The sequence below is a fragment of the Canis lupus genome, chromosome 6, assembly GCF_048164855.1.
Source record: "Canis lupus baileyi chromosome 6, mCanLup2.hap1, whole genome shotgun sequence".
NCBI lineage: Eukaryota > Metazoa > Chordata > Mammalia > Carnivora > Canidae > Canis > Canis lupus.
The window spans coordinates 57,218,178-57,243,984 of record NC_132843.1 but is presented as its reverse complement, the minus strand read 5'-3'; the positions used below and the strand labels follow the sequence as shown (position 1 = coordinate 57,243,984).

At 47.2% G+C, this 25,807-nt stretch overlaps 1 protein-coding gene across 4 annotated transcripts in view; it reads left to right on the top strand.

The window, feature by feature from the left end:
• The window catches only part of KIAA0040 (KIAA0040 ortholog), a 37,346-nt gene that overhangs the window by 37 nt on the left and 11,502 nt on the right, over nucleotides 1-25,807 (top strand). The window contains exon 1 of one of the 4 annotated variants that reach the window (XM_072830719.1): nucleotides 472-669. The exons of 1 other annotated variant lie outside the window; for it this stretch is intronic. The gene's annotated coding sequence lies outside the window, so the exon portion shown is untranslated. Of the gene's footprint in view, nucleotides 1-471; nucleotides 670-762; nucleotides 984-25,807 lie in introns of those variants that run through there. 2 more of the 4 variants (XM_072830717.1, XM_072830718.1) reach the window with 2 other exon arrangements.

Genomic DNA, 25,807 nt, shown 5'->3' with positions numbered 1-25,807 from the left:
AAGTGGGGATGACAGAGAAGAACCTCGGAGAACTTTCTGCAGGCAGTTTCCCCCTCCACCTCTGCTCTGACAGCTCCCCGCGGTGGAGGGGTTTTCCTCCAAGCCTCAGGGAACCGCACAAAGGCTGCGTGCACCCCCCTAGGCACCCAGCGGGGAGCCAGGGCGGCTGGCTGTTTTGTTGTCCAGATAAGGCTCTGGAGCCTTCCCCCGTGTGCCCCAGGCCTCGCTCCCGGCTGCCTCCCACCCGCCTTCCAAGAAGCTGCTCTCTTAGGCAACCCTGGGCGGTCTTCACCTAAGCCAGCTTCCCTCCGAGTTGTGCCAGGTCCCCGGAACTTCGGGCGGCTGTGGAATTGCGGGGGGGGGGGGGGCAGCCCGACGCGGTGGGGGGGGAGCGCCGGGTACCGCGGGGGGCGTGTTCTGTCCCCGACGGGGCATCCGCGGGGGCGGGTCAGGCCGGGTGGCGGAGTCCAAGGGCGCCCGCGGTCTGCGCGCCCGGGAGGGGAGCTGGGGCCGAGCCGGGCGGCGGCGGAGAGGGCGAGTCTGATTCAGGAAGTTGTGTCTCTGACATCAGGGGCAGGACGGAGTTGGAGTGAAACCTCAAAAATGCGAGGCGTCGGCCGGCGGGAGGGCCGAGAGCGCAGAGGGTGCCCTCCTGCAGGCGAGCGGCAGGTACGCGGCGCCCGCTGAGCCCCAGCCGAGCCCCCGCCGAGCCCCCGGTGAGCCCCCGCTGAGCCCCCGCTGAGCCCCCGCCGAGCCCCGGGTGAGCCCCCGCCGAGCCCTCCAGCCGGCACCTGGCTCCGCGCGCGGGGTGGGGGCGGGCCTCGGCGCGGAGACCTTGACCTCACCCCCGCCCCCGGGACCCGCCTCCGTCCGCCTGGCCTCGCGCGGGAGCCCCCTGCGCCACCGCGCCCGCAGGAAGCCTCCCGCTGGCCTGGAAAGGTGAGTCTCAAGGCGACGTGTGCGCGTGTGAGCAAGATCTTAAGGTGCGTGTTAATACATGTTAAGCTGTGTGCGTGTTCTCCTACACGCTTAAGCCGCGCGCGCGCCTGTGTGTGTGTGTGTGTGTGTGTGTGTGTAAGTTGCCCTCTAGTTCAGAAGGGAACTTCCAGCTCACTTCGTTCTTTAGAAGGATTGACCAGCCCCAGAGAGAAGTGAGATTTAAGGACCGTTTCTAAATAGCCTCTTGGCCCTTCCCAACTTTGGTTCTGGTGGGTTTCCCTGCTTTGCAAGGATTCTCAGCAGGCTGACATCTGCTTCTGGGCTGAGCCCACATGCGTTGGGGGTGGGGGAGCTGGGGTGGGGTGCTCTCGGAGCCCAGTCGACAAAGCTGCCGGTAGGAGCTTTGGGACAGTGGGACGTTCTGCTGGAAGAGTCAAGGCCTGAGACCCGCTGTGAAAAAAGGCATCTCAGTCCTAGATGTTTCTTAATTACTCTAAGTGAAGCCAAATTTTCAACGGGGCTAAGAAGCCAGCCAAAACGAAAATATGGCCGGGAGCCAGAGGTGGAATGGGAACCTGTCTGCTAGTCTCTGAGCCTCCGAGGGATTCGCTGTGACACAGATTGCTTCCTAATTTCTTTGAGCCTCTAAATGGCCCCACCCCCAGCCCCCCAGCTCAACCATGAAGGTTGAGGACACAAAAAGACCTGTGGCCCTAGTATTTTTAAGAGCTTCCCAGAATACATTGTGTAATAATCGAGTTAAACCATATACGTTAGCTAGTAGGAACACTTGTCCCGCCTAACCGAAAGGGAAACCAACCCAGAGGAGCACTGCCCTAATTTCACAGAGAATGCTGGCAGCCAGCATGCTCGATACCTTGCAGGACTGCTCCACGGATTCTGTTGAATGAGGAAAGGGAAGGATAGTACACTTGAGAAGTGCCTTCCTTCAAAGCTGTTGCATTTCATTCACTCAGCTAAAGCTTGTAAGAATCTGAAGCTAACTTTAAGGAACTCTCTCATTTTGAAGTCCGGATGAATAATGGGAGAGCCTTGAGTTATAAGGAACAGGTCTGAAAAGTGCCATTGATGTGTCGTCCATCAAGTTCTACCCAAAGAATTTAGTAAGGGTCTTCCATCAACCTCCTCCTCTGATGTCCCTTTGCTTTGTCCAGTGCTGGGCTAGCAAGGCAGCTGTGCAGGGAAATCTGATTGAGTCCTTCATTTCCTCTGAAATTCTGGCTCCCCATTCCCACCCGAGATACAATCTAGGAAAGAAATGCAGGACAAAACAAATGTTTCTCCAATCTCCATACTTTGTCAATATTTAGTCTGTAGAATAAAGAGAGAATGACTGCTGCCCTTTTCTCTGAATACTAAACTCAAGTGAATAATAAACACTCAACCCGCTAAGTTACTGACTTCATCAATTTATACAGTAGTTACTGTACCTACTGTGTGCCAGGCAGCATGCCAGGTCCTTGGAATCCAAAGATAATGAGATAGTTTCTGCTTTTGTGTACCCACAATCTGGTGAACAACACAAGATGCAGAAACAAACTATAGTTCAGAATAATACACATTATAGTTGGGGCACCTGGGTACTTCAGTCGGTTTAGGGGCAGGCTCCTGATTTCGGCTCAGGTCATGATCTCAGGGTCCTGGGATAGAATCCCACTCTGGGCTCCATGCTCAGTGGAGAGTCTGCTCTAGGACCCTCTCTGCCTGCCTCCCTTTAAAATAAAGAAATAAATCTTTTTAAAAAATAATACACATTATAGTTGCAGTAGCTATGGGACACTGAAATGATCCAAAGGAGAAAGTGATAAACAACTCTCCCAGGAATTATTTGGAAGTCAACACTGCAGAAGTGATGGATGAGCAAGGTGTTGGAAATGATTAGGAAACGATCAGGGAAAGGGTATTTCAGGCAGAGGAAAGAGTATATGCAAAATCAAGGACACAGCGGGAGAACTGCAAGTAATGGGGGGGAGCAGTCCTAGACTAAGGAGGTCATCCTTGGTGTTTAAGCAGAGAAAGAGTGTAGTCAGATTTGTGTTTGGAGAGAGAACTAATGGCCAATTGGAAGCTGGCTTGGAGAGGTGGAAAGCAGAGATAAGAAGGGCCTCAACCAAGATCATGACAGTGGGAATAAAGGAAAGGGAATGGATGTTAGTGGTGTTTAGGAAGTAGAGACAAAGGATATCTCCTGACCAAGTGAATGCAGTAAGGGAGGAGTGAGCGAGTGGAACAGCGGATGATTATAAGGTGTGGAGCTGGGGATGGGGGCATACACTGCGATGTCCAGAATGGAAATCATATGAACTAAAGGAGCAGTGGGCTTTGAAGTGAATTGTGGGTAAAGACATCAATTAACACTTTACACATATTTAGATTAGATGTGCCAGGAGATGCCCAGGTGGACAGACATGGTAGGTAGTGTGTGTTCAGGTCTGGAGTTCAAAGAGAGATGGAGGCAGCTCCAATTTAACTATCCCAAATGGTATACATGAAGGCAGCGTTGAAGGTGGCTAAGGGAACCTGTTAATAAGACTATTAGTGAGACTGTGATAACACCGAAGAATCTTGGATTCGGCCAATACTGATTGGCCTAGAGATATTATTTTCATACCATATGGGGACTCCCTGGTGACTCTCTCTAGACTTCCAAGGCCTTCCTAGGATGCCTTGAGGGTGATACTTAAAATATTGGACAGAATCCTGTGCTAATGGCACACAGGTAGTACAGATGCCTTTAACCAAACAAGTGAATCCCCAGGAATTATTTCACCATATGAGAAATGAATACTTTAGTTCAACTGTTAGATCTGACAAAACCTTTTGAGAACTCATACCCCAAGTCTAGTGGTTGTACCTGTTAAACAAGAAGGATGCGTTTCTCAGACTAATCCTAAACCCTTAGAAAAGAGTACCTTAGGTCTAGCTGCCATGGACCAGATCAGGAAATTATGTGGCCCAGTGTGGAAAGGAAAGAACTTTGAACCTGGAACTAGACACACATGGGTTTAATTCTTGCCTTGACCACTTATTAGCTGCCCTTGGACAAGTCTTTGAATCTCTTAGCTTCATCTCCCTTACATGTCAAATGGAGATAATCATTACTCACCAGGGCAATAGTTAGAACCAAATTGAAAAAAAAATACATTTGATGTGCTATATAAATTGTAAGTTTCTATAAAAACATAAGCTGTTTTATTCTTACTATTAATCTTCCCTCTTGAAGCTACCAACTCAGACTGTGTACATGTAGGATCTGGGAAGTATCTTAGGTATGGATTTGTAGCTTTTTAACTGTATGAAATATTTTAAGGCAGCAATTATAAAAGTCTCCTTCCGTCATATCAATGGTATGCACCTATTCTGGCCACTTCCCCTTTTACTCTTTACCTACAGTAGTCAGAGCCCAAAGAAGTGAATGCTCTCCTAATATGTATGCAGGTCTTGCACAACACAAGGACTTCTGGGAGTTTGTGGCTGAAAGCAGCCAGTATTCCACTTGTCAGGCCATGGATCCACTCCAGTTGCCCGGAGTCCACTCAGAGAGGATGCTTTTTTACCTAGTCATCACCAAGGTGCTGGTTAAAACAGCACTGGCCCTGAATCTGAGCATCAGTTGATGGCTTGAGTATATCTGTAGTCTTCTTCTGTCCCAACCAAGGAAGCCTGACATAGTGTAACCCCTGTGGAGCTCAAATTTTATGCCGATACCCAAACTTTTGATTAAACAGACATCTGATAAGGGCTGGCTGTTGATGTGCGAAAGGAAATAACCACAGGCTCAAAGATTTCAAATGGAAAAACACTTAGAAATGAGCCAGCTCCACCCCTCACTTCACAGATGAGCAAACTAATGTTCAGGGAGGTAAAGTGTGTCCCTGGCTCAACAGCTGAGTAAGGGACGGACCAGAACCCAAGCTCTGTCTCTCTCCATTCAGGAATAGTGGACATTCTTTAGAGTTTCTATCACCCGGACCTTCTGTGCTGCTTATAGGAGGACACACACAGGCACTCAGATGCTGGCAAAGGTGCAAAATGAGTGCATCCCTGAGTGGCCTCCAGAGAAAACCAGGAGCACATATCCCAGAGAAGGAGAAGACAGGTGTCCTCTTCAAGGCAACCTCCATACCATACTCATCCCTTCTGTTTCCTCCTTCTGTCCTTAAACTTCCCAAAAGTTCCCAAATACCGGGACATCTGGGTGATTCATTCGGTTTAGCATCTGACTCTTGGTTTCAGCTCAGGTCATGATCTCAGGGTTGTGAGATTGGGCCCCAGGTCAAGTTCTGTGCTCAGTACAGAGTCTGCTTGAGATTCTCTCCCTTTCCCTCTCCCTCTCCCTCCCTCCTCCTCCGTCTCCCTTCCTCTTCTTCCCTCTTCCACTGGCTCTTCTCTGTCTCTCTCTGTCTCTCTCTGTCTCTCTCTCTCAAATAAACTCTTCAAAAAATAAAAATTCCTAAATAACTCCTCAAAATGGGAGATGACAGCACTGTATGCTGTAATTAACCAAAACCCTTTAGTGTTTTATGAAACTTGTCATGAAGGTGGTTTCAAGACCAGGGGACAAGTCAGCATTAAACATCAAATCCTGATTCACACTTTGCCATTCCATGAGAAAGGCTGCAGGTGAATAGGGGGCGCTCATGAGACTCATCACAGGCATTATCAGAGAGAGAAAACAGTGACAGGTAGACTTTTCCCCTCTCCATGCAGCAAGAGGAAAATCAACAGCCAATTCTTTGAAGGGCAATCCCCAGGGCCACAGACTGGCTCAGGTTTCTGACTTCTCTGCCCACATTGGCCCGAGCCATCTGAGCAGAGCACCACCTGGGGACGTGAGCAGGCCTCCAAGGAGCTGGGTTCCAAAACGAACCTCACACAAACACCAGATTTCTTTCTCAGGGCAACTCCCAAGAGGCCATGGCTGTGTCCAAACCAAATCCCAGCCCCTGGCAAGAGACTTGCTCCCACGGTCGTAAGTGAGCGGCTCTATGAAGTTTACTGCTAAGAAATGAAAGAAAACCTAATCATTTGCTGTATTTTTTGGTCAAAATTGAAGATTGTGTTTGTAAGCCATTGCAGACTTGCCTTTGCTCTTTAACTGTCAACAATTTCTTCCCCTTAGGATGTTTTTCAGTTGGCTTTTATTCTCCTCAAATACACTCCAGCTTTCAAGCTGGATAGGCTTAAGGAAAGCCCATCAGCAACTTCTTTAGTTTTCCAAGGAAGTCATAAAATAAAATTGGCAGAAGAGAGGGAAAAAATTGTCCTGAGAAGGTACAGACATTTAGAGATGGGTGCAGAGGCTGAGGGTGAAGTTCAGTGAAAGAAGCAGTGGAAATTGTGAAGTTCCATTAGCTATAGTGTTATGGGCACAGAATGGCACCCAGTGGACCTACTGTGTCTTAACCCACATGACATGGGACCATGGCCCCATAAGCAGAGGGAGGGAATGCTTCAATGCAAGTCAGGAGCTTGCTTTTCTCTCCCCAACCCAAGTGAGATCCTGAGTCTCTGTCCTTCTGGTCATGGTTTCTAATCCCAGAATCTTCTGCAGCTCTATGGGTGGGACAGATTATGGGCTTTCAGAAGCCCCTCTGCTGTAAAAGCCCTGGCCCTAGCCCCAGGGCTCCATCAGGCCACCCGTGCACAGTGGCCTACAATCACCCAGGAACTAGCATAGGGCAAAGTGACCTTCCTGATGATTTGGGACTGGGAGAGAACAAATGTTTATCCAACCTTTGTTGGTTCCCTCAAATCTTTAGTGTGCGTGCTAGGCCCTCAATAGCCATTTATTGAAGAGCGGTGCTAAGAATTTGAGGCATGCAGTTTGACGGCCATGCTGCCCATTGCCACCCCACCACCACCACCACCACCCTCCAGGTTGCTTTCTGAGCACATCACAGTTGTTTGTTCAATGTCATGTGACTGAAAAGTAGCAATGCTGGAAGGGAATGTACCACTTTCATGGCCAGCCCTGCACACTTATCCCATCTGTCAAGCCCGTTTCTTGTAAATGACTGAGGTGTGCACTCTCCCCTTTTTCTCTGCCTTCCACTCCTGACCTGAAACTTTCCCTCCCACACCAGGCTCACAATCTGCTGAGAAGCAATTGCTAGCACAGCAGAGCAGTGGTCTAGATTAAAACCTCCAGGCTCATTACATGGGTGACCCACACGATGACATAATGAAACTTCCTCTGGGAGAGGGGAGCACATTTGCACACCATACCATCCAGACATGACCTGCTCAGAGCTCTCCTGCTTTCCAAATTAGAAACTCAGTTCCTGCCCTGCTGGATATTGGGCACCACACCTTCTCCGGTTCAGAAAAAAGACAATGATGTGCCGAGTGCCTTCGGATACTTGGTGATGTCCAACTACCATGCTCTTGGCAGATTTGCACGAGGATATTATCGGCCCCTCTGAGGAAAAGCTGATTTTTTAAAAAGATTTTCTTTATTTATTCATGAGAGACACAGAGAGAGGCAGAGACATAGGCAGAGGGAGAAGCAGGCTCCCCTCGGGGAACCTGATATGGGACTCAATCCCATGACCCTGGGATCACAACCTGAGCCAAAGGCAGACACTCAACGACTGAGCCACCCAGATGCCCCGAAAAGCTGATTTTTTACTGTGTTTTCAATGGATGGATGGTACAGACTTTCACAGCAGGCTGTGGAAAGAATATCTCACTTCCAGACAGAGACACCGCATCTCCCCCCCCCCCCCCCCCCCCCCCGTCTGGGATAAGGGAAAGGGACACAGTCACAGAGCATGTGCCACATGGGGAAGGAGATCTGATGTTCCTGACTGTCATTTTCCAGGTATAAGTTTTCGGTGGTTTTAAAAATATTATTCCTTCAATAACAAACACTTAAAACCATTGAAATGTGTGGTCATTCAACATTTGGTGTTATAATGAATTAATAAATACATGGTAAAAGAATAATCAATTCCATTTTATACTTTTTAAATAATCACTAATAGGAACCATACCATTTTTCTCATTTACACTATTAGTTTTCAAGAAATTTTGCATTATCTCTTCCCACATTTTTTTGAAGGTGAAATTCAGATTACATAAACTTAATTTTTTTTTTTTTTGAGAGAGAGAGAGAGAGAGAGCATGCAAAGGATGGATGGGCAGAGGGAGAGGGAGAGTCTTAAGCAGGCTCTACGCTGAGCACTGATCTCAAGACCCTAAGATCATTACCTGAGCTGAAATGAAGAGCCAGACACCTAATCTACTGAGCCACCTAGACACCCCAGATTTAGCCATGTTAAAGTGAATAATCCAGTGGCACTTAGTACACTTGTAATATTGTGCAACCATTACCTCTATTTAGTTTCAAAACATTTTCATCATTCTGAAATAAACCCTCATGCCCATTAAACAGTTACTCCCTATTTCTCCCTCTTCCCAGCCCCTCGCAACCACAAATCTGCACCCTGTCTCTATATGTTTATCCATTCTAGGTATCTTAGAAATGAAATCCTACAGTATGTGGCCTTTTGTATCCAGCTTCTTTCACTTAACATAATGTTTTCCAGGTTCATCCACATTGTAGTGTGTGTTGGTGCTTTTCATGGCTGAATAATATTCCATTGTGTGTATACATCATAGTTTGTTTATCTGTTCATCTGTTGAGAAACATTCGGGTTGTTTCTGTCTTTTGGCTATCGTGAATAAGCATGTACAAGGACTTGTTTGAATACCTGTTTTCAGTTATTTGGGGTACTACCTAGGAGCAAATTGCTGAATTATATGGTTATTTTATGTTCAACATTTTGAGGAACCTCAAACTGCTTTTCCTTTCTCCCACATTTTTATCAACATCCTTTCTTGATGCTAATATGCATATTAAGTAAGCATTCTTTCCCATCCCTAGTCTCTTATTTGTTGCCTTTGATCTTTTGCTTCAACGAGGAATATCAAATCCCGCTCCCCATTATCCTAGAGATGAAGTTATTTGGATGCTTGAGAAAGAAAATATTTGGATAAACCATAAACTCTTCCTGGTGTAACTGAGGAGGAAGCAACAGATAACAGCACCATTTCTGGAGCGTGGTCTGTATGGTGCCGGGCATTGCATCAAGCACTTCACCTACTTCTTCTCATTTAGTGGTCAGGCCAGCGTAACTGTTATGCCTGTTTTACAGATGAAAAAACTGAGGTCTCTCCCAAGAGCTAAGTTCTCTTCCCCTCGCTCCAGAGTATTATCCATTAGCCTCTCCTGCAAAGAAAGTCTGCAGCCACTGCCAATAATGAGTCAGGAGCTCACAGTCTATTTTGGCAGATGGATAAAGAGGCTGTTATAATATAGCAGAATAGATGCTATGAGAGGTGTCACAAAAGGGATCCCAGGACTAGAGGAAGACTACTTAGCTCAGTTTCAGGCAAAAGACTTCCCTGGGGAGATAAAATCAAACTATTATTTTATGTATAAACTTTTGTGACCCTTGGTAAGATTTGACTCGCCCCCACCACTCTGTGATTGGATCCCCAATGTGCAGTGCCTGGTACATGGTAGCTGCTCATTAAACACAGGGCAATAGACATGTGTGCTTCTGCAGGGGGATCTTCCAAGCCCCTGTCCCTCTGTGACATGGCCCCAAGACCTCAAGCCTACACTTCAACTCATAGGCTTTCTCAATTCAACTATTGCCCAGGCATCAGGGGAAAAAGATGAGGAAAGGCCTAGAAGGGTTTATGTGGTTCTCTCTGTATTCATACAGGCTCCATGTACATGAGAAAACAGGAGAAAAGGAGGGAGAAGCCTGGGGAGAGAGGCAGCAAGTCATGTAGAGGGCATTATGGGGAGATCTTGGCATGCCAGGTGAAGAGGCTCTAGGGTTGCATGAGATGCTAAAGAAGAAATGAAATGAACTGATAATCCACTTTCTGAAACCAGATTTCTCCATTCATCTCGAGATTGTATTGTTGCTTCAACGACTCCTAGCTACTAGCTGTGCTGTGTCTGAGGCATTTCACCCCAGCCAGCAGGTACAAGAAGCAGTAGCTTCATGAGAAGGTCTATACTCTCCAATTGGTAATTCTTGCTCCTTGGTACCAGGGGTAACCAGTAAGATCTGGCTGCCATCACTTAGCTTCAGTCAGTGGCCTTCAGCTCCTCTTTGCAAAAGGTGAATTGTAAAAATTCTTAGGAGGCCCAGAGGCCTTTAGAAGGCAGAAACTGCCCCAATGTGACTTCGGCTGCATTTCCATACATATTTCTTAAAAATTTCCTGTGTGTTTAACACTATACTAGAAGCCATGGTGAATTTAAAAAACAAACACAAATAGCAGGTACATATCCCACCTTCCACCTGGGAGCCTGTGAGGATCTGGGAGCAGATCTTGCCCCTCTCACACAGCGCTATGAGAAACAGCCTCTTCCTTGAGATTAGGCTCTGTCTTGGGATCTCTGCTTGCAGGGGTCACCATCTCTTCACCCATCACCCAGGCTCAGGGACTGTGCCACTCTCAGCATCCCCGATACCCACTTCATCCCTGGTCGGCTGGCTCTCCAGGCTCTGACTCACTTGCCTAAGCCCTAAACTGCCGCTTTGGGTGCTGCCCCAACTGTGAAAGCACACCCATTGCAAAATGTTCTTGTTTGCACTGGCCCCAGCCCTGGACCCCTCAACCCCCTGCAGCCCAACCTGTTGAAGTGAGAGAGCAAGGTTCTTGTCTCATGGAGTCCAAGAAAGGATCTTGCAGACATAGGAGGGCGAATAAAGTGATTGAGTTTTATTAAGTGAGGATACAGAGAAAGCTCTCAGGAGTGAGGGGGGTCCAGACTCGATTGCCACTGGGGGATTTTAGAGTTGGTCTTTTATTGAAAGCTAACCAGGAAACAATAAACCCTTTTAATATCTCTCCTGATAACACCATTGAGTAAGGATTAGTGGTAACACCTTTAATGGCTCATTCCTTTTCTAGGGAATTCCTAGGGTCCAGGAATTTTTTTGTTGGTCACAAGTAGATGTTATAACAAGACCCCACCTTGACACCTGGGACTGGCTGATCTGTTTCCTTATCTCTGGCTTCCTATCACCTCTGCAAGTTTGGAATGTCTGAGCCTGATCCGGTGGCCCCCTAGCTACCTCTCCCTACCTAGCCCTGCCTGTCCCTTACTCACTGTTATACCACCCTGTGACCTGGCCCTGCAGAGGCTTATGCAAAACTCATATAGACAGGAGAGGTTGGGGTACCAGTGATGAACATGGGTGCCCTGGCGCAGAGGAGATAATGCACAGCCTTTGCATAGACCCTCTTAATTCCTGTTCTCTTCCATCCTCCAAAATCATAACCAGTCAGTTAGCTAATGATTCAACAAACACTGAGCATCTACTATGTGCCAACACTAAGCAGGGGGGATTCCTAGAGGGAAAACTCTCACATAGCTTGCAGTCAAGTGAGAAAGTAGACATGGCACAGCATGTGTGCCTGAAGTACTCGATAATCTTTCACTTGTCAGGGAGGTGAGGCAGGAGGGGGGGGGAGAAATTTTCAACTATGATGATATCTATATAAGCCATGATTCCCAAGAAAGCCCCCACACCACCAAATCCCCCTTTCTCTCACTCCTATCCACTAGGGGCTGCACACAGGTCAGCCTTTGCTATGAGGCCAGAACATTCCTCATTGGCTCTGCCAGAAATTACAAGAGGTGCCTTTTCACACTAAGCGTGTCACCTCTGTGTTCCTCAGCACCCTTGAGCTCCTCACCATTGAATTATTGCAGGGATCATAAGCTCAAAAGCCCTGGGGCCTGGTGGACAAAGCTAACATTTATTGAACATCTACTTTGTGCCATGCACCATTTTGTCACATTATCCAGGTTATTTAACTCCTCTGATGTCCACAGCGGTCCTATGACACCAGGTCTATTCTTTCCCTCATTTTACTGTTGAGGAAACAGAACTTTCTGAGGTCAGGCAGCTAGTGAGTGAATGGAGGAAGGGCAGCCTTCAATCCTGGCGGGCCTCCCTAAGAAAGTAACACAACAGGTGGCGTGGGGGTATAGGGAAGATGTGCTGTGAAACTAGGAAGCCACAGATCAAACAAAATCTGGTCTCTGGTCACTGGTCACTGGTCACATCGACCTCAAGGGCTTCTAGTTTGCAGGCTCTGACATAGGTTTGCCCCTGTTGGGCAAAAATCTCATTTGGTTTCCACAGACCTTGTGCTAAACATTTAGAAGTAGTGCTACATGGGTAGACTAACTACTGAGTGTGTGTGTGTGTGTGTGTGTGTGTGTGTGTGTGTGTGTCTGGAGAGAGAGAGAAAGAGGGACAAAGAGAGAGAGATCCCTTTGAATTTGTGCCAACTGGAACTAGCTTTTGTTACCCTTGTGACCCCAGATTTGAAACCGGGATTAGTGCCAAATTTAAGAATATAGAAAGGAATAAAGTGTGTCTAGAGTAGGAAGAGGAGGCAGAAATTCACCAGCCTCCTCAAGTTTTCTTACACGATAACCTGCCCTCAGGGTCAACCATGGAAAACATCCTGTGAACGTCCCTGGGCCCAGCACATCATCAACCACCCCCAGCCCTGCCCTTGCGCGTTTAAGTCATAATAGGCCAGGAGGTGTGGGACTGGAGAGAAAGGCCCCAGCCCTGAGGAACCCTTGCCTTGGGTCCAACAGCTCACTGGAATGGCAGGGTTAGAGCCCCAGGCAGGGAGAATTGCTGGGGAGGGTGGCCTATTTGAGTGTCACTGTGGTAACAGTGGGAGGCTGGAAGGCTCCAGATCTGGGCCACCTTGATTGGATTCTTTCTCTGAGCCAGCTGTCCTTTCTCTGAGCACCTGGAATCCCTTTATTCCCATCCTCACTGTTTTGAATCACCCTGCTCTCCCTGCAGATGCCAACCCCAATCACACTGTCCCTTAAGCCTTGCCTTCATCTCTCATGGAATGAACAGCTTCCTCCTTGCTGCTTTCAACACCACTCGTTTGCTTTTCTGCTTTGGACACTTAACTAGTCCTGCTTCGTGGTTCTTCTCTTATGCTTCTCCATTTCCCCAACAATAGATTCCTTGAATTCATGGTCTACATCTTTAGTGCAGCTTGGGATTCCTTAGCCAGGTAGTTAGCAGGTTTCTGCTTCTTAGGAGGCAGCATGATCTGGGAAAGCCTTAGAAAACAGAGAAGGTCCTCATGCACAGAGCTCTTCAACATATGTGCATAGTGCATTGAATTGAATTGTGTGCTGCTGTACTGAAGAGTGGAGACAGCAGTTCTTGGCCCCTGCAGCCTCAATCCTGTCAACACTACAGGCTCGGGGAAGGGAGAAAGAAGCTAGCAAAGGGAGTGGCTCCCTCAAGGAAGAAACAGGAAGAATTCTTTGCAGTAATAACAGTGATGTACAGAGTGAGTGTTACGCACACATACTCTACCCACTCGGCTCGGCAACCAGAAATTGCCAAATGAAATGATACCAATTCATAAACACCAAAAATGTGCCAGGAAGACATCTGACCAGGGCTTCTCAAGAACATGGTGGTGGGTCGTAACATCCAATATGGCACCCTGAGAGGTCAAGTGCAATCCCCATTTGGGCCCAACGATCTTTGGAAGAAAGCTCTCCCTGCTGTCATCTCTGTTTCTTGGCACTAATGGCCTAACTGGAGATTGAGAAATAGCCAGTCACCAAAAGAGGCCTGCAGAGTCTGCTGACACTCCAGAATGCCCAGGAGCATCTGTCATGGAAGCACATTCAGAGATCAGGCTGAAAGAGTTCTCTAGACCTAGAATATTGAAAATCCAATTGGTGGATTTTCTTCAGAGTATCTTCTTCCATCTGACCACAATGCCATGTGAGGACCCAGAAACCAGCATGGCAGAGAGGTGCACATACTGGTATTTGGGGGAAGAAGAATTACCACATCATCCCTGATCACCTTTGGGACCTTGGGTGTTTAACTTCAGCGAGACTGTTTTCTCGTCTATAAAAATGTCCATTCATTAATTCAGCAAATATTTTCCAAGAGCAAACATGTCCCAGATGCCGCAATGGAAATAGATTCTGTCTAGAAAGGAAGAATGATAAAGTAAACAATTAGCCTAAAGCAAGTATGGGCTATGGTAGCAGTAGGAGGACAGTGAGGTGCAGGGCAGGGGCTGTCACCTAAATGAAGTCATGGAAGGTTTCCCAGGGAGAACCATATTTCACCAAGACTTAAAGGAATAAAAGCCAGGAGATTCAGTGGTAGTGGCTGGAGTGGGATGGGGGAGAGCTGAGGGTTCCAGGAAGAGAAGCTTTTGAGGCACCAAGGCAGGAGAGGGACCATAGCTCTCAGGGAGTCTGAGGGAATAAATGTCAGAAGCGACAAGTTGCTGTCATCTGTGACTTTGTAGGAGTTTGTGTAGTGAAGACAATACCACACTAGGAAACCAGAAGACTAAAACCCTGTGTACCCTTGACTGCTAACCATTTTGGCAATTTTCAACAAATTTTGAACACATTTCTGCTCTTTAGTTCATTCATCTGTGAAATAGGGCAAGAAATCCCTCCTCTCCTCACATTACTGTAGATTGAGTAAAGAAATGTTTGCAGGAGCCCTTAACAAATGACAATGAGTTATAAGTGCAGGGTCTTTGATTGGACTTCCCCTTATCATAAATACAAGCAAGCCCATTTGGGCATCAGTTCTGAGACTCGAAAAGTGATCACATTAGGATTTTATCCACCCCTCCCCCCCGCCCGCCCACATCCCCAAGGCATCACAAGATAAATAGTAGTTTCTTTCTGATGGGTTTGGTGATATTTCATTTCAGTTCATAATCAGATTTTGTAGAAGAAGGAAAGTATGCTCTTAGTAAAACTTTTTTTTTTTTTAATTGTAGCGTTTGTGATTACTGAGCCTGGCTGTTTAGGGCAGACTGCCCGTGGGCCCAGGGGTGGCGGGCTGACTCACCCCCCAAAGTCATACTTTGAATGAGGGATCAGGTTAAGAGCGTGTGGCCTCTGAAACCCCTGACACTGCTATGTCTCCTCCATTTGCCAATTTTCAGGGCCTCCCTGGCACCCATTACACCAAACCTATCTGTGTTCAGTGTAATGGGTGCAGGCTCACCGACCCTGCCTGTGCCACCTCGTTCCCTGCTCTTCCTTCGGGGTGAGGGGGGCCTTCTTCACTGCACCCCAGCCCCAAACTCTGTATGTGCTGTTCTCTCACCTGCACTCTTGCTTCCCCCACCTCGCCAGCTCACCTCAACTTCCCTTTACCACCCAACTGTCCACCACCCCGCCCCGCCACATGACGAAGTCCATGTGCAGGAGTCAGCACAGCCTCCCACCTCCCTTCAGACCCAAGCCAGCATTGATCTCTCTCCCTCCTAATAGTGTGTGCACTTTGGCATTCTCTGATATTTACTTGAGCCTCTAACTGCCTTTATTATTTTTGAAAATGATACTTGGAAGAGCATGTTCCGTTTATAAGGAACTCCTATGCATATTATGGTTTGACTTTCACAGCGAGGCTGCAGGGTGATATAGTCGGTGTGATTATTACCTTCCCAACTGGCAAGGGAGGGGCCAGCGGTTGGGGGGGCAGGGACTTACCTGTCACCTGGTAAATGTCACCTGGACATACCAGTGGTCTGTGTTCCATGACCTCTGCCAGGGTAGGAACCTCCGTACACTTCTCTGCCTCCCCCCCCAGCAGCAAGTCGATCACGTAGTAGTTACTTAACTAACATTTCTTTGAATGAAATCCGTGCATAACTTCAGGAAAAGTCACTCGAATGGCATATTATATTGATGGAGATATTTGCCCTTCCATCGGCTTCTTCAGATACAAAGAACAACAAAGCCGGTGGTATTGCTTTTATTATGGTGACCCAGTAAACAACGGAAGGGAGACACACACATTCCAGATAAACCTCCCCCACCCCCACCTGCGGTCATTCCCAGGACAGTCCCAAGTGCAGGTACACTCCCTCTGCTCCCACCAAGCCGCTGGGGCCCCAAGGCCTCCCGGCAAAGGATGGAATGTGCTTGTGAGAACTTGCTCAGCAGGGTGGACATGCTTGGCTAGCCCTTGAAAACTGGGGGTCATTTGGGCAAAAGGGGGATCCAGGCTGCTCAGTGCCCATGCACAGCCAGGTGAGAGAGCCACCCTGGTGGGAGTGGGGTGGGGTCCACCCATCCCTTGTGGGGTGGAGGCAGGAAGACCTTCCCCCCCCCCCCCCCAGCGTGGGAGCAAATTTACCAGGAATTTCAGGCCACTTTCACTACCTGCCAAAATTGAAGCGTGGCATTTCTTGCTATGTCCCTACATCTGCCTGGAATGATATCGGTCGTGACTCTAAATGTTTTTACAGTTCCTAACACCTTAGGAGCACGTTCACATACACTGTCTGTTTTTGTTTTGTTTTAAGATTTTATTTATTTATTCATGATAGACATACACACACAGAGAGAGAGAGAGAGGGAGGCAGAGACACAGGCAGAGGGAGAAGCAGGCTCCATGCAGGAGCCTGACATGGGACTCGATCCCGGGACCCCAGGTCCATGCCCTGGGCTGAAGGCAGGCGCTTAAACCGCCGAGCCACCCAGGCTGCCCACATTGTCTGTTTTGACCTAAGGACCCTAGGAGACAGGTATTCACTACAAGTTATTCGTTTCCCTCAGAAGGTATGTTCATGTGATCAAACCTTCAGAATAGTTCCATGGGAACAAGAGAAAAGGCATTCCCCCAGCTCTGACCTCAATGTCCTTTCATGGAGGCAACACGTACCATCACTTTCTTGAATATTTGTCCAGTTTTTTCCACCATTTTAGAGATGAAGAAACTAAGGCCCAAAGCAATTGAATGACCATCCCAAAGATGCAGACTAAGTCACCAGTGAGAATTTGAGCTGACTTCCCATACCACAGCCCATGAGCTTCCCCTAACACTCACGGCTCTCCGTCTGACTTTCAGCCGAGAATTCAGCTCCTATGAAAGCTACAGGAGCATAAACAAATAAAACCAGACAGAAGTCAAGAACTGGAGCCCTGCCGGCTCTCCACTGAGGAGCAGAACTGCCTCCCCTATGAGGACCCCATGAGGACGTCTCCCTTCTCTCTGGCGGCTCTAAGCCAACTCCCATCCCTCGGACGCCCTCCTCCCTTCTTAACAGCAGAGGCAGGGCCACCCTTTCAGACTCTTGGCTCTATCAAAGTGTTTCCACATGATGTCCTACTTCTTCAAGACCCTTCTTGCTTTTTCAACCATCTGAGGGTTGGTCTGAGTTTAAAAAAAAAAAAAAAAATGTGTTCTGGGCTGCTTATGCAAGATAAAGCCTAAAAGCTGGTGCAGAGCCTGCCAGAAGCCCAGCCCCAGGGCCACCCGTGGAGAGCTCAGAGACAAGGACTGAGCTCCACGGCCTTGCCCACCATCCCTCCACTCCCACATGTCCCATGTGCTTTCCAGAGGGTCTTCCATAAAGCTCTGAGGTCTCCAGTCAAGGATGGAGCAGAGGTGGTGGTGGGGGGAGGAGGGGGGGAGTAAGGAGGAGGGCTCAGTGAAGGGTGTGTGTGTGTGTGTGTGTGCGTGTGTGTGTGTATGTGTGCACAGTAGTATCAATCCCCAGCTTCAGTATTTTCTTACATTTTTTTCTAACAGGGGCTTAGGAATAGCAATCTATTTGCATGAAGGCACTCAAGCTGCATTTGATGACACTGAGAAAATGTCATCTGTATCAAAGGAAGAGGGTGCTATTTAAAGACTCATATATCCTCCACATTCACCAAAAATTATTTATCAAAACTATTTAAGAAGAAAAGAAAGGAAGGAAGGAAGGAAGGAAGGAAGGAAGGAAGGAAGGAAGGAAGGAAGGAAGAAAGGAAAAGGAAAGAAAGAAAGAAAAAAGAAAGAAAGAAAAAGAAAGAAAGAAAGAAAGAAAGAAAGAAAGAAAGAAAGAAAGAAAGAAAGACTGACTCTCAGGGTGCCTGTGTGGCTCAGTAGGTTAAGCATCTGCCTTTGGCTCAGGTCATGGTCTCAGGGTCCTGGGATCAAGCCCCATATCAGGCTCTCTGCTCAGCGGGGAGTCTGCTTCTCCCTCTCCCTCTCCCCTCCTCCCACCCCACTCATGCTCGGTGCTCTCTCTCTCTCTCTCTCTCTTTCTCTCTCTTAAATAGATAAATAAAAATTTTTTTAAAGCTTTCCATATGACATTAGGGATGCAGATTAAAATCCACGCAGACAGGAAGTGAAGGTCCATCATCCAGGAGCATGAGCTGCTCTGCACACCCCGCCCTCCAGGCCAGAGCCTGTGGGCCAATGCCTGGCAAGCCTGAGATATTCCACACTGTGCATTCCACAGCAGTGAGTTATGATTGGAATGAGAGTATTTCTGCTTGTTCCCTCTATGATTCGGCCTTTATGTTTTCAGCCTTAATATTATGTTAAGGTAGCTTTTGGCTTTTAATTGTCCTGAACTTTTGTGACCATCAAATGAAAGGAGGAAATTGAAAAGAAAAGAAAATCATATCTGAATTGCTTTTGAGTTGCAAAACTGTATATTTTTGCCACCCCATTAGTTTTCAACTCTTCCAGCCTATAAACTTCTCTTCCACTACCACTGAGAAAAATAAATCAGTCAGTCATCCAGGCCTGGCTGCAAAGTGGGAGAATGCTAAGTTCTCTAATATTAAAGAGAATTACACAACTTTCGGTTTAAGGGCTATTTTTTAATTACCACCTGTGTGGGAGACCCCAATTCACACAAGTGCTTGATTGTCTTCTTGCTTTTTCAAAAAACATTCTCTCCTTCTGAGGGGATATGACGTTTGAGGACTTAAGGATCCCTTGTGTGGGTGGGTCAGCCACAGAGTGCTCCCTTTATTTGGGGAACAGAGAAGCCACCGCCCCTCCCTGACGGCTCCTAACTTAAAGATGACCTCAGACCCAAGCTCACACTTTCCCAAAATAAAACTCTACCTAGGCGCTTCACCACACCCACAAAAATTGGCTCCAGAATCTTTTACCAAAGAGTTTTGAAAAGTGAAAATGAGAGCTGTTGTAAGCCAGGTATTTCACGGTAACCATGGCTACAGGTTTTATTAGCACCAATACCAGGATGTGGTCGGATCAGATATATGCTGGCAGCAAACACGAATGTGAGTGGTGTCACTGTGTGTGCCCAGAAATTCTCCAAACTGGAAACAGAGCTCCTAATTGATGTGATTCATAAAGGATGGGGCGGGGGCGGAGGCAAGGAGCGCAGAGGGCTGCATTGGTAAAGGAAGCTCAGGGTTCTAATTTTAGCTTTAATTCAGCTTTCCAGTGTAATCCTCTAACGTACCACTACCTTGCATTTTGAGCGCAATTTCCCCCTTTCAGTATTCTTTCCCATCTTGCTGTTCTTCACAACAATCTTGAGAGATATCTGGGGCAGCTAATGGCCTCGTTTCTCAGATGAGGAGAAGGCTCAGAAAGCTTGCCTGGTTTGCTCAAGGCCACAGGGCTGGAGAACAACTGAATCAGGCCTGGAACTGGATCCTGTGACTCCTAGCTTCATATTGTCTCCACTGCACCCCTCTGCCAGCCTTTTGTGTTGTGCTCGGGACATTTTGATAGGCATTCATTCCTCTTGCAGACATCCCTTGTCTGTATTATGTCTGATTAGCCCAAGACCAAGATCAGTCAATCAAACTGGAGGTTACAGCTGGAGAGAGTGGCTTGCCTTTGCCTTTTGTCCTCATTTCTCCTTTTCAAGCCCCCTGTCTTACTCTCCCCCATGCACATTAGAGCGCAAAAAACAGGGAATGTGGCCCCTACCCCAGAGGGCGTTTGCAATCCAGGGGCTGCAGGCTTTAAATGCCTCCAGGTACAAGGTAGGGGGCAGGACTGGATGAGGCTGGCAGGGTGAGTACAAGGTGTGGGATGAGGGTTAAGGAGGGATCACAGGCCCTTCTAAAGCCCCAATAAATCATGTGGCTAGGTAGGAGGTTGTGTTGGTGGCCAAATTTGAGGGCTAGCTAAAAATTGATAATTTTACATGAAGTTAGAGGAGGGAAAAAAATAAAGTAGTAAAATAATAAAATAAAATAAAAGTGCCGGTGTTCAAAGGGATTTTTTGCCTTTGGGTCCCTGATACCTGCCATCATATGTGATACTGTATTTCTCTTCTTACATTTTTGGTCCTATTAAAATGTGAGCTCCTTGAGGTCACAGAAGACACCTTAATCAGTCAAGAGTGTATCCGTAGGGTATGGCACACGTGGCAGGCTTTCAGATGTTTGATGGGTGACTGATGTGGTGAACACCTCATCTAGTCACCTGAGAAGAGAGGGTCCAGAGATGGAAGTGGTCAGCTTCCTGAGAATGGCAGCTGTATGGCGAGTGCAGTGGTCACAGCAGGATCCTTGGGCTCAGATCCGACCAGAGTCAAAGCTCTTCTGACTATGGTAGCTCTCCAGCCTCAGGCAAATTACTTAATCTCCAAGAGACTCAGTTTCCTCATCTGTGCAACAGGGACAAAAGAGACCCACCTCTCAAACTGTTGAATGAGGCCATACCCATTAAAGCTTTGGCTACACACACAGAGTTGCAGCGCTTAGAATGCTACAAAGGGTGACTTTTTGATGCAACAGATTACTCCCTGTTTCTGTGAAAGGTGGTAAGACATTTTGCCAGCCCTCTGTTTTGAGGCTTTGGCCTCCTGACGTATCTATGTCAAAAGAAGCCAAAGAACACAAGTGAGCATTCTAGCTAAATGAAGAGGGGAAAGTTGATCGTAGTGGACAAAACAAGGCGCCCCTGAGAAACTAGATCCCAGAGGTCAGGAGGGCTGAAAGAGGGAGGCGCGGCTGGAAGGGAACAGAAAGTAAGTCAGCAGGACGAAGGCAGACGTGTCTGCCCTGATTCCTTAGGAGTTGGCTAACTCTCCTCGTAAACCAGTTCAGGGACAAATTGATCAAACTCTGATTATAACAGGGGCGCCTGAGTGGCTCAGTGGGTTAAGTGTCTGCCTTCTGCTGATCAGGTCATGATCTCAGGGTCCTGGGATAGAGCCCCGAGTCACATCGGACTCCCTGCTCAGCTGGGAGTCTGCCTCTTTCTCTCCCTCTGCCCCTCACTTATGCTTTCTCTCCTGCTCTTTCTCAAATAAATAAAATCTTTAAGGTACCAACTGTGTGAAATGCACTTAGGTTGTATGCTTGACACCCATTATTGCTTATTATTGCTCCCAGCAATGCATTCATTCACTCATTCACTCATTCATCCACCCCACACGTACTCATTGCTGGCCCACTTTCGACCAGGCACTATGCTAGGTATTGAGTAGAAAATTATGTAGCACAGTGTATTAAAACTCCTACCCCTCTGAGAAATGTGCTAATATTTCTGTTTACAGAAGAAAAATCCAAATTCAAATTGCTTAAGTGAATGTTGTCCAGACTCCACACCAGTATGAGCAGAGGACAAGGTCCTTCATTGTTAGGGGGAGGAAAAATCAGGAAATTTCCTAATGATCTCAAAAAATGTCAATATGAGGAATTTGTTCACCTGCTAACAGGCTGCAGCTAGGATATTCACCCCCAAATAGTTGGAATTTTCAGAGAATCAGAGAGACAGAATGTCTAATTCTAAGGAGTGACTGAAAAAGACTAATTATGAGTGTACAGCATTGACCCTTTGGACAAGAGGGATGAGACAGAGCAAAGGGGAATAAAGGGATTAACAATTCCATCACAGAAAGCCAGAGGAGGCCCAAACGAAAACCTTTTTAAACTCTTGTCATTGTTCTTAAATTATTTTCTAATTATTTTCCTGGGATCATCTTTGAGTAGAGCGAGGTTGTCTTCTACCTCCCCTGTATTTCCTGGCATAGCTTAATTAATACTTGATTGATTGAAAGATTGACTCACTTGAACCTGGAGTGAAATGGAGCTTTTTAATTTTCTTTTCTGCTGAACCTGAAATGAAGCATATAGTAATTAGGAAAAGATCCCTTGTTGTTATCAGAAAGTCCCAGCTACAATGAGCTCTTTGTAACTGAGCAAAAGGAAGGTAGGTGATAATATAGGAGCTGATAAAGCACAACCCCCGCTCCCTACTGTTTTCAGTGATATGGAATTTTCTTGATCATTATTTCCTCCTGAAATGACTTAGTTGGCTGGGAGATGTGGCCGGACTATGGGCTAAATGGTGGGTAATTGTCGTCACAGTCTGGCCACGGATGTGACTGATAGTCACGTTTCTGTGCGCTCTTCGTTGCCCAAGCTCTCTCTCCCTGAAGACCTGGGCTGACTGATTAACATTTTTTGGAGATATCTTTTCCTTCGGGACTCTTGGGTGAGTTGGCATGACTTCAGTCATCCAGCCAGCCACCTGCCAGATCCTGGACATCCAAACAGAATGAGAAAGGCAAGGGCTGTGTTCTCCTTGATCTCATCTCCAGTGCAGGAAGGTGGTCAATACACGTGTAAACTAAAGTGACCAAAGCATTATATTCAAATGGAAAATATAAGGGTGGAAAACACTGCAAAGGCAGTGAGACAGGATGCTCTGGGAGAGGTTGACTGGGGGCTGGGCTTCTTAGTTAAAAATGCCTCTTGGTGAGGTTATGTTTGAGTGGAAAAGCATTTGAGCTGAGTCCTGACTGTTATGAAGTAGTCCATCACAACAAGATCTGAGAACAGATGTATCAAAGGGACCAGCAAGGTCCTGAGGGGGTGGATAGTCCTGAAGTCAGGAATGACGTGGACACAGTGAGTGAGAAGAGGGCACAAGATGAGGTTAGAGAACTCAAGGCCAGACAAAGGAGCTGCTTGTGGGATCTGTTAAGGGTTTGGACTTCACTCTACAGGCCTTGGGAAGTCATGGAAAGCATGGTGGTGAGTGGAGGTGTGGGGGCAGGGCTGACATTGCCCGCCTCATGTGGGGAGAACAGCCTGTGGAAAAGGAAGCAGGGGAGCAGATACTGGCTGGGAAGCTGTTGTTGTAAGCCAGGTGACCTAGCCTTGGAATGGAGAGACATGAATGGATTGGGAATCTATTTTGGAGACGGAGCTAATAGGACCAGCTGATGAGGTGAGGGTAGGGGTGAAGTAAAAGGGACTTCTTAATTTCCTGGCACTGCCATAGCTAAGCACAGGCTGGGTGGCCTAAACAGCAGAAATGGATCTGTCTCATATTGTTCTGGAGGCTAGAAATTTGAAATCAAGAGGTTGGCAAGGTCAGTTCCTTCTGAAGGCCATGAAGGAAGGATCCCAGGCCTCTCTCCTTGGCTCATAAATGGCCATCTTCTCCTTCTGTCTCTTCCCCTTCTCTTCCCTATGGGCATGTCTATTTCAATGTCCAAACTTCCCCTCTTTATGAAGGACATCAGTCATATTAGATTCTGGGCCCACTTGGCTCCAGCATGACTTCATCTTAACCAATGATATCTGCATCAATGTTGTGTCCAAATAAGGTTGCATGTGGAGGTACTGGGGGTTAGGACTGCCACATGAAAATGTGGGGGGAGGTGACCCAATTCCACCCTTAACTGGGGGAACCAAGGATACACTCAGTCTTCTGCTTAGTCTGAGCATTGAAAGAAATCATCCATTCATCAACTATTTATTAGCACCTATCGTGTGATAGGTGTTGAACGAGGGTGTCAGGTTATACAGTTGAGTAAGAATCACTGCCATGCAGAATCCTGCAGTGAGTGTGAGAGAAACAAGTCAACAAGTATGATATATAGTAATATATGTATATAAAGTATTAATGTATATGACTTTTAATACTTTTCTGTATTACCATTTTTCAGAGAAAACAAACCATTGTAATAGAGTAAGATAAAGACTATGGGAGGTTATTGGCTCTGTGAGAACTCAGAAGAGAGAGAAATCGATGTGGGGGAGCTTGGGTGTGGGGGGCCGAGAGTCCCAGAAGTCCTCCCAGAGGAGGATGGGGGACAAGGAATTCTCTCATGATTAGGCTGAGGGAGGAAGGTGAGAAGACATCCCAGGTAACTGGAACACCATGTGCCACAGCATGGCAATGGGACAGAGCAGGAACGTTCCAGAGAATTCTGGAAAATTTGGTCATAAGGGTGGTGGTGGGAGATGAGGCTGGGATAATAGAAGAGACCAGCTCATGAGTGATTTGTCCTCCTTACGAAGGAACTGATGATTATCATGTAAGTGATAAGGAGCTGAAGGGGGGCTGATCAGGGGACGTGACTACTTCTATACTTTAGAAAGATATGGAGGAAGGAGGAACTAGAAACCAGTTTGAGGGCTTGGACAAATGGGATCACAATGGCAACAAAGAGAAGGGCCCCTTTTTTGCCTCTCCACCCTCTGCCATCTGTACTCATGGCCAGAGCTGCCCAGCTTAAACTACACTTCACACTGGGTGCTCACAGGCTCCTGGACCCTGGCTGCCTCCTCTCCTAGGGTTAGCAGAGCCCTTTCCCCCTTCAGAGCCTTCACCCCACCATCTTGCCCCCTGGAAGGCCTAAGTTCTGCACATGACTGCATCCTTGCCATTTCTTGGACCTCCATTCAAAGTCACCTCCACTCAGGCCAGGCCAGTTATTTCCTTCTAGCACTAACAACATACCTTGGTTTATTTGTTTGTACCCTTACTTGTTACCTACCTTCTCCTTCTGGAAAGTACATAGCTCAACCACATCTGTGTTATGCGTGACTGTACCTGCAGTGCATGGGACAGAACCTACATGGGCTAAGAGCTCATTAACAAGCTGCCAGAAGGAAAGAACAAGGGAGTGAGGAGAGGAAGGATGGTTTGGTGTTGGGGGTGAGGAAGGAGACTCATGTCCCACTCTGCCCAGTGAGGTAGGAATCCGTGGGTAGAGGGTGAATAGACTTGTATCCAAATCCTCATAATGCTGCTTCAACTAACACCTGTACATATTTTAATTCTGAAATGGTTGCTTTGGAAAATAATGATGAGTGGAATAATTTCTCCTTACTACAGGAAAACCAGAGAAAGGAGGGGGGAAATGCCTTTTAAAGGAGACCTATAGGGGTACATGGATGGCTCAGTCAGTTAAGTATCTGCCTTCAGCTCAGGTCGTGATCATAGAGTCCTGGGATCAGTCCCGTGTCAGGCTCCCTGCCTAGCAGAGAGCCTGCTCCTCCCTCTCCTTCTGCACGCCACGCTCCTGCTTGTGCTCTGTCAGATAAATTAATAAAACCTTACAAAAAAAAATAAATAAAGGAGACCTATATACTCAAAGTCATGACTTCAGAACCATCCCAATTCTAAAAAGGCATACAAAATCATTATCAGTTCAGGAGCTGAGGGATGTTTCTTCAGGCTAGCCTTTTTGTTTTGGGGTCAGATAATAAAGGCTCACTTGTATGGCCAGGCTCGGGTCTGAGAGGCTCTGCATCTACTGACTCACTTAGTTTTCACAACAGCCTACTGTTATCAAGTCCATTTAACAGATAAGAAAACTGAGTTCCAGGGGGAGAGGTGAAGTGATGTAGTCAGTGAGTGGCAGAGCCAGGATTCCAACACAGGGTGTTTGATCATAGTACCAGCACCCTTAAGCACTTGGCTAAACCTCTTTCTGGTCAGAGCTGCAAACTCTTTTGGAGAGTTGTTGACCTCATTGCATATGTTTTATAATCATTACCAACACTACCTTTTTGTCACCTGTGTTAATCAGAATAGGCTAACTGCTTTAGCAGAGAATCCTCAAAATCAGTGATTTTACCCACCAAAGGCTTATTTCTCACCTACTCCACTGTTCACCATGGTCAATAGGGGTGCCCTGCTAGTAGTCATTCAGGAACGCTTTCTTCCGTGCCATTTAGGGAGCCTTGGAGTCCTCCACTGGGTCCAGCCAGCCAGTGAGAAAGCAGAGTGAACCGGCAGGTCTTGGAACA